Raw genomic sequence first — 8,900 nt, forward strand, 5'->3', positions numbered from 1 at the left:
TGTGCAAAACACTCAAACAGAAATGGAAGCCTTAAGTGGGGGCAATCATCTCTTTCTTTTTCCCGTGAAACTGATGCTAAAAGGAAGCAGATACAAAGCTACAGTATTTCTCTTTCCAGGAATATCTGTGGATTTTATAGACAGAAATTAGTTGGGATGTGGCTGAACAGAGTGCAAGAATCTTCTTTTTTTCCTTCTAATCATCCAACATCTTTTAGCCTCCCTGGCTTCCTAAGTTTCAAAATTCTGAAAGTCTCCCTGTTGGGCTTTTGCAAATCAAGAAATATGGGTAGTCAGCCAGCAGAGATGTCCATATGATCAACACTTCCCTCAAAATGTCCAAAGCAGTGTTGCACCACTGTGATGCAACCTCACCCCTTTCGTGTAACATGATGCATGTAGAGGAGGAGCAGAACTTGCCTTGTATCGGCATGAAGCTGCTTTCACCATCTGACCATGCCCCCCACCCCCACTGCCTGTAGGTGGCCTCTGGCAGCCAAGAAGATGTCAGTAAAGTGATGGACAAATATGGAGTAGAAAAAAAAGGAGCATCATTTGCCATAATACAATAATAGCTTCAAAAAGCCAAACTGAAGCTAAATACAGGTAGTCCCTGGGTTAAGAACGCCCGATTTACAAACAACCCATAGTTAACTACAGAGCCTACTGTAGCAAAATTTGAGTTAAATACACAATGGTTCGAGTTCATTACACAATACTACTTATACAGTATTATACAATAATACTGTACATACAAATTCAACTTAAGGACAGACTTTGGGAACGGAATTCATTCTTAAACTGGGGACTACCTGTACATTCTTAAACACCATGATGATGAAATTGAAAAAGAAAAGCCAGTTTCAGTGGGGACAGGAAAACACTGTCAAGAAGTTAGATCAACAGATAGTCCTAAAATATGACTAACACAGGGCCTTTGCCCGCTGCCACGTTAAAATACTATCCCCCAATCTGAAAACAATACCAGCATAAAATTGCTGTTCCTACTCCTAAACCTTATCCTGCATCTATTGTCTTTGTTCCAGCTTGTGGCCAAATGGTAACGTCCTAATTTTATGTATGCAGGATAAGTGTCAAGCAAAGCAATTGCTTCCTTAGAGCATCACTACTGGCAGGAAGCCCTCCGCTAATCATGACAGTGATACAAGGATGCAGTAAGGCTGGGGCTTGGGGAGGTGATGATTGTTGACTGATGGCATGACCCCTGCTGTCCTGCTTTATGGTGCCCAGCAAAGCAGGTGAGATTGAGTCCACTAACAACCCCACTGAACAGCTGAATAGTTTCGGGTTGTGCAGAGTTTTGAAACAGTTCAGAAACAGAACACAAAAGCTTTCAAAACTGGGCATTTCTACAAAGGTCAGAATATTTAAAGAATAATAGTCTCCTGCTTTCAGAAGGCTGCTTTCAAAACCTAGCACCTCCCAGCTCTTGCTGTGGGACAAAGAAAAAATGGCGGAGACTCAGTTGAGAGGTTTCTCTCCAGCTCTGGAGAGCACCTGACTCTCCATGATTCTGGTCATGAAACACGGCACCGTAAAGATGATGGCAGGGGATGTTCATACTGTGATTAGATGCAAGAATAGAGCATTCTTATTCTATTTCCAACAGAAAATCTGATTGAAACCTATTTAGAACTACCATCATAGCCTGAATCCAGGCACATACTGTACCAAATGCATCTAAAATTGCCTTACTGCTAATAAAAAGTTTGTTAATGATTGAGAACTCAAGATTTAAATATTAAATAGAAACTCTTTGATGTCGAGAATGTATTTATTTACATGCCAGTCTTGCAAGTGATGAAATCTCCAGCATATATTTGCATTGATCACCACAAATGCCAAAATCCCAATCAATTTCATCAGAGTGCAGTTTATCTTTATTTACATAGCACCCAACCCAGTGTACAGGAAAAGCCTATAAACAATAAAATACAACCAAACACAGCTGAGCATAAAGTACCCATGAATTAGTTCAAATTGACAGAGTGAACTGCACAATAATCACGTCAGGCAGCAATAGGGAAGAATTTGACAGCAACTTAAATGTCTGAGAATGTACAGTTTTTGCTTGGGATTTCAATGAAATAGAGCCTAATAGAAAATATCAATTATTTCTTATTTGAGCTGCCAGGCGAACATTTGTTTGCTTCCTGTGGCCTTAATTCAGGATGCTTGGATTATATAACACACAGGTTGCTAATGCTGCTTGAAAGCAATAATCTTTGAGGGTGATTTAGTTTTTAAGCAGTAATATCTCACCCAATCTGCATGCGTCATATTGGCAAAGATACATAACAGTAGCATCGTCTCCACATAGCCTAAATATATGTCCAATGTGTCCCTTTTATTATTAGAACTTAAGGACATATTGCAAGGAAATTGCAAGGGAACTAAACTAACAATCACAAAGGAACTAGATTTTTATTTCATTGCATTATTAGCTTTACTAGACTATTGGTCCAATAGGGTTAATTGGCATATTAGCGTTTGTACAGACACAGATTCGGGTTATGACAATGTTACAAGATATAGGCAACAGAAATGTAAGCTAAAGTTGTGTTCACATGGGCAAAAGCAAGCAGATCCAGGGACTCTGGAGAGATGAAACAGTTGCTGCTGTACAGTTCAAGCAAATTTTAAGAACTGTGGCAACACCCAGACTCAGACAGAGCCATTGTGTTTAAAATTCTGAACTGGGAGAAAGGAGATACAGATTCAGGTTTCCAGTCAACCCAACTTACATTACAGGATTATTGTTATGAAAAAGAGGAGAGGCCCCCACATGTGCTACTTTGAGGTCCTAGAAGTAAGGTGTGATATATAAGGTTATTATTATGCTCTGAGATCATCTGGTTACTCACCATCAATACCTCTGTCTTAAAGGTATTCTCTGTAATCTACCTCTGTAGATTAACTTCCAGTGATAATCTTTACTTTATCTGCCATTTATGCCACATACTAATTCAAGACCCCAGTTGGACAAGATAAAAAGGAAAATTAAAGCTGGGCATCACTGGCCCACAGAAGTATTGATACTCAAAAGCTGTCTGCTTACTTACGATTTCTTTAAGGTCAATACAACCTCAGTAACTGATGTTCCATTTGCCATTGGATGAAATAAGCTTATATTTCTTGGCAGTGATGATGAACAAAGGTTTCCAAAGAAATTTATATAGGTTTCCTATAAGCTTAATACTGTAGATTTATTCACAATGGCAGATACATATAGCATGCTAAAACCAAGATCAAACAGACTATATTATGGCTTAGCATGATGCATGAACACAGCCATAGACAGGTTTCATACCTCAAGCTATGCCATGATTTGCATAACTATGATTTGTTGAATTAATTACAGTGGGCTGGCAGCACGCACTGCACTAAGCAATAACTCATGGCTTACAAACATGGTTAAGCATGATGTTTGGACTTACTTTCCATTGTTCCTCTTTTCTCTTACAGTCTCTCACTTCTCTTTTGCCCTCTATAGTCTCCATCCCTTCCTTACTTTGACTCCATGAATTGGCATGAAAATGGACCAATAATCAGATAGTTGCTTAATACTTGTAAGCCGTGTTCCCTATAGCCAGCTATGATGTATAACATTTCTAGGAGCTAGAATTTCTAAGAAGGCTTCCTATGTGGCTCTAAATACATTACACATCAAAAACCATGACTGCCTATAAATTACACCCTAACCTACCCTTCCCTTAGTACCAGTATAGGTTAACAAAACTCAGTTGGGCTTAGAACCATTATGCAGAGTAATATAATCATGACTTCAATAATGACTCATGAATAGTAACTAACTACAAACAAAATATGGTAATCAGTTTGCATACTTATTAATTAACTATAAGATTAATATTGACAGATTTGCCTTTTTCCTGGTAAAGTCTTCAGCAGTTAGAAATGCAAGAAAGGTCAGACAGTAATGGAATTGTAAGAGACAAAGAAAAAAGATAGTGCAGATGAGAATTTAGGCCACTTCTTAAAACACTGACTAGACACTGGCTGTTTTTTATATTTAAAGGCAAATAATAATTTGTTAAACTTAGATGCCACCCAACTCTCAATGATTCTTGGCGGCTTGCAACAATCAAATACCCTATTTGTTTTATGCCATTTTCATATATATAATGTATTGAAACATTTTCCTATAACTCTCACAATATTTTTTTTCTTCTTCAGCTACTGGCTTCAGATAAGCTACTGATTTCAAATAAGACTGGGAAGCAAACAACTTCAATTTCCTTTGTTTCTAATATAAATTGCAAGGCTGTATGCACCCATCTTTTAGTACAGGTAATTTAAAATCGAGAATGAGAAAAAGAAAGAAAAGTAATCTCATTCGTACACATATCTAAGTATTTCTAGATTAACTCTCTGACGTTGTTGCATTCTCTTGGTCAAGAAAAATATTTTTAGATGCCATGGAATATACACATTCTTTGAAATGCAATTGTCATGACAGAAAAGTTAAAATTTATGAATGTGACCTACAGAAATTAAAAACACCTCTTAAAAGTGTGATTCCTTTAGGCTGTTTCAACATTTATGTGAAAATTAAAATGTAAGAGTCTTGTAGAATCTGAGCAAGATTCTGTTCAGTCCAGTTCTCTTTATAGCAGTGGACAGACACATATTGCTGGAAAGCTCACATGAACACCTTGAAGATTTCCTTCTATTTGTTCCCAACAATTATTATCCAGACTATGGAAGCTATAACTCACCATCATTCTTTGTCTAAGTTTGTCTAAGTCTATTTAAAACTGTCCATGTCATTGCCATCACCATATCTTCTGGCAGCAAATCGTATAAATTGAAGTGTATATTGTATGAATAAACAGACCACAACGTATAGCACCACTAAATTGACCATGGCTGGTTTTAGAAACTAAGCAACCTTTGTACAGTGGTACCTCAGGTCACGAACGCTTCTGTTCACGACCAATTCGGGTCACAAACAGCACCGTTCGCAAAATTTTGCTTCCGTTCGCGAACTCTGTATCAGGTGACAAACAGGATCCGCGCCCATTTTCCCTGCCGTGACACGTGGTCGTGGCTTCCTCTAGAGGAGGACTCTCCCTCCAAACAATAACCGCCTCCCCACCGCCTTCCTGTCCTCCACGGCTCAAGCAAGGTTAGCGTTCTCTCTCTTCATAGTGTACTGTACTGTTCTTTGTGTCATATTTTTGTGGTTTAAAAAAAAATACATATGGTTCAGAACGGATTAACCGTATTTACATTGAACCTTATGGGAAAATTTGATTTGGATCGCGACCAAAATCAGTTGACGACCAAATTCGTAGGGGTCAGAACGGATTAACCATATTTACATTGAACCTTATGGGAAAATTTGATTCGGGTCGCGACCTGAGTCGCGGAATGAATTAAGTTCGTGACCCGAGGTACCACTGTACAGAGAACTACCTGAAAATTCCAGGTCTGTTGACTAAATTTGGGAGTAAAACATAATCTACTATAAGCCCAGTATTAAAGTGCAGAGCCATCACAATGACAACTGAGATTCATATAGGTAAAGCCATGGTCTTCCCAAGGCCTAGCATAAGGCTGTGAAAGTTGTACTGTCAGAAAGGCTCTATAAAGAAACACTGATACCTTTGAATTGTGGTGCTGGAGAAGATTGCTGAGAATACCTTGGGCTGCAAGAACAGATCATTCATTAACAGATGAAGCACAAACAGAATGTCCACTCAAAGCACAAATTAGGAAGCATTTGGACACGTAATGCGAAGGCAAGAATCAAGATCCTGATGCTTGGAAAAAATCAATATATATAACAATATTTTGTTTTATATATAAAGCATGAAATAATCTTTTTATTATGGACTGCAACGAGTTTGACAAATCAGTCAAAGTTGGGTGAGGTCAATATCCATTCTGGCTAGCTCTTCTACTCTTCTGACTGAATCTTTTGCCTTTCTTTCACAACACTGTATTTTCTGGCCTCACTTTAGAGTCTTCCTCAAACCAGCCTTCTTAAGAATATAAGAATATAAGCAGTGTCCTGCTGGATTGGACCCATCACCTATCTAGTCCAGCAGTCTCTCCTCACAGCAGCCAACCAACTGCGCAAAGAAGCCCACTAGTCTCCTAGCAGATGGCCTTCAGAGACAGTCACACTACCATCAAGGCTAATAGCCATTGATCCCCATGGCTTCCATGAACTGGTCCAATGCTTTTTTGAAGCCAACCAAGCTGGTAGCCAGCACCACATCTCATACTAACAAACTTCAAGTTTAATTACACATTGCATAAAAAAAATCCTTTTGTCTGTCCTGATTCTTCCAGGATTTGATTTCATTGGTGCTAGTCCTGATGCTAGTATTTTGGGAAGAAGTAAACAGCTTCTCCTTATCCACTTTATCCATACCATGCATAATTTTGTGCACTTCAGTCATGTTCCCTCTCATTTGCAACCTTTTTAGACTAAAAAGACCCAAATACCACAAACTTTCTTAATAGGGAAGCTGCTCCAGCCTCCTGATCATCCTAGATGTCCTCCTCCAAACCTTCTCCAACTCTCTTATATCCTTTTCGAGGGGTGGTGACCATAACTGCACACAATATTTCAAATGGAATCACACCATTGGTTTACACAAGGATAGTACAGTATTGGCATCCCTGTTTTCAGTACCATTTTTATTATTCCTAATCCGTATTCTCTGTGGGTGAGGAAGACTAAGAATGTTTTCAGGCATCTGGCAAAGGGAGTTCTTGCAGATGAAGGTTCATCACACAATTTGATTGTCTTTAAAGTGCTTCTGTAGACTCTTTGCTTATATAAGCTCACTACAAAATCTTTCCCTTTACTGGACTGGTGACCATTCATTTATATACTCAAATCATTGCTTATTAATTGTTAGCAAGTAGTCTATGAGTAAATTAGCCATGTTAATCTAATTTGCATGTAGTCTGCATTGTATTTAAGGAACTTCTTTCATTCAGATATCTTTATATTTGTGTTACAAATATCTATGTCCATTACTTTTTGTGAGGTCTCCTTGCTTTCCAAGGACTGGACACATCACAGCGTAACACTTAACCTTCCCTCAACAACAGACTATTGCTCTGGGTCAACACCACCCATCTAGGACTTGCAGGGTGATGCTGCCATGTAAATATGTCTTTAATACTCAGTCCTTTAACACTTAGTTCAAGCAAAAGTCTATAAGTCTGTAAGGTAACATACAACCTTTGCCTCCTTCCAAACTTTCTTACTCTAGTTGGGATGAGGTGCTGTCTCAGTGTGATTGTTCCTCTTCTAGTTGCTACTGAGCTCCCAGCAAAGCTCCAGGCAGGACTCCCACCAGGATATGCTGCTCACCATAACTTGTGATCCTGACAGTTGAATGACAGTCCTCTCGCCTGCTTGTAATACTGCCAACCTTCAGACCTCGCCTCCGCTTCCCTGTCTGTATGCTGTTGGCTTATCTTCTTTCCTCCTACAGACACCTCCCCGTTCTAAGAGCCTGGGTGGGGGTGAGGCTGCCTCTGGGCATCGGCAAGTCCTTGAAAACACCAGGGTGTGGCTCAGTCATGATAGTAGCTGGAAGCCGGCCTAGATGCTTGTTGAGTTAATGAATGGCTGTATGAGGGAAATGGGGTGAGGAGCATCTCTGCCTGGCTGCAGCTACTTTTCCCAGACACAAACAGCCATCCCAACTTCACTCCCTCACACCTGTCTCTGCTCACTGTTGCCATTTTTATGATTAATCTATTATCATGACAGCAGCTGGAACGGCAGCCTGGATGCTTGTGAGTGAAGGTTGAGTTAATGAATGACTGGCTGCAGCTACTTTTCCCAACTCCACTCCCTTACACTTTTTAGATCATTATGGGACCAGCAGATGAAGTTCAGCTAATATGTAGGTGTAACAATGGATATTTTCTGTGTCTCAAGTACTGAAAAGGTAGAGCATTGCCAGAAAAACATCAGTAGCTGTATTTGCTCAGTATACTCAGAAAAACCAATTATATCCTAGGTGATGTCTTAGATCCACAACAACCTATAAAACACCATTATTTTCAGGCCAGCAACCTTACCAAATGCTCACTTTCCCTTCTGGTTTCTGTGCCAGCACCTGACCCAAAAGTTCAATTTCCAAGACTAAATGCTCGCATTGCACGTCAGACTCAAGAATACAGCTTGCTCCCCTTGTAACTTCCGTATGAGTTCCCCCCGCCCCCGCCTTCCAATCCAGTAACTCTCTTTAATTAAAACTATGCTGAAATGCATCAACAGGTCAAGCGGGCTGTGACCAGAACGACCACCGCACAGCCACACGGGAAGGAAAAGAAAGAAAGCGCCAGACTTGAAGCTAGACTCCCCCTTCTTCCTGTTCCTCGACATTTTTGGGCGGCAGGTCGGAGGAAAGAAAGAGGTCGTAGATCGCAGGCTCCCGTTTCGGTAGCACGCGCAGCTGCAACCACGCTCTGCGTCCTTGCGCCCCGAATCAGCGCCCGGGGCCGCACACGCGCTCGCGGCAACTCACTCACCCCTCGCGCGCCCGCGCCTGTCCTTGGCCTCAAAGTCCTACGGGAGAGAAACGGAAGAAATGGGAGGCTGTCCGGACCCCTCTCTTATGAGGGGATGGGACTGCTCCGCCGACGCGCAGGCCTTAAAGGAGGAGCCAAGGTGTGGGCTCGCCTGGAAGTCGGTTGTCACTAGCAGGGGGCCCGCCTCGCCCTGCTTTCAGGGGCTGTTTGGGTTGGTGCCACCCCTGGGCACAGCACCGTGGGCCCCCAGAGGAGGAGACGCGTCCTCCCCATTTTGAGCTGCCTTTAAAAGACCAAATAGGATTTCCACTATTTAGAGTTGGTGCACCCTCCATTGTCCCCCCACTCCTGGC

At 41.1% G+C, this 8,900-nt stretch overlaps 1 protein-coding gene across 1 annotated transcript in view; it reads right to left on the minus strand.

The window, feature by feature from the left end:
- CPQ (carboxypeptidase Q) overlaps positions 1-8,652 on the minus strand; it is a 151,956-nt gene extending 143,304 nt beyond the window's left edge. The window contains exon 1 of the mRNA XM_088149100.1: positions 8,548-8,652. The gene's annotated coding sequence lies outside the window, so the exon portion shown is untranslated. The remainder of the gene's footprint in view (positions 1-8,547) is intronic.
- Between the last annotated feature and the right edge of the window lie 248 nt (positions 8,653-8,900).

Source organism: Python bivittatus, unplaced genomic scaffold (assembly GCF_059951505.1).
Source record: "Python bivittatus isolate LINGU-HERP-01145 unplaced genomic scaffold, Pbiv_v1 ctg000590_np1212, whole genome shotgun sequence".
NCBI lineage: Eukaryota > Metazoa > Chordata > Lepidosauria > Squamata > Pythonidae > Python > Python bivittatus.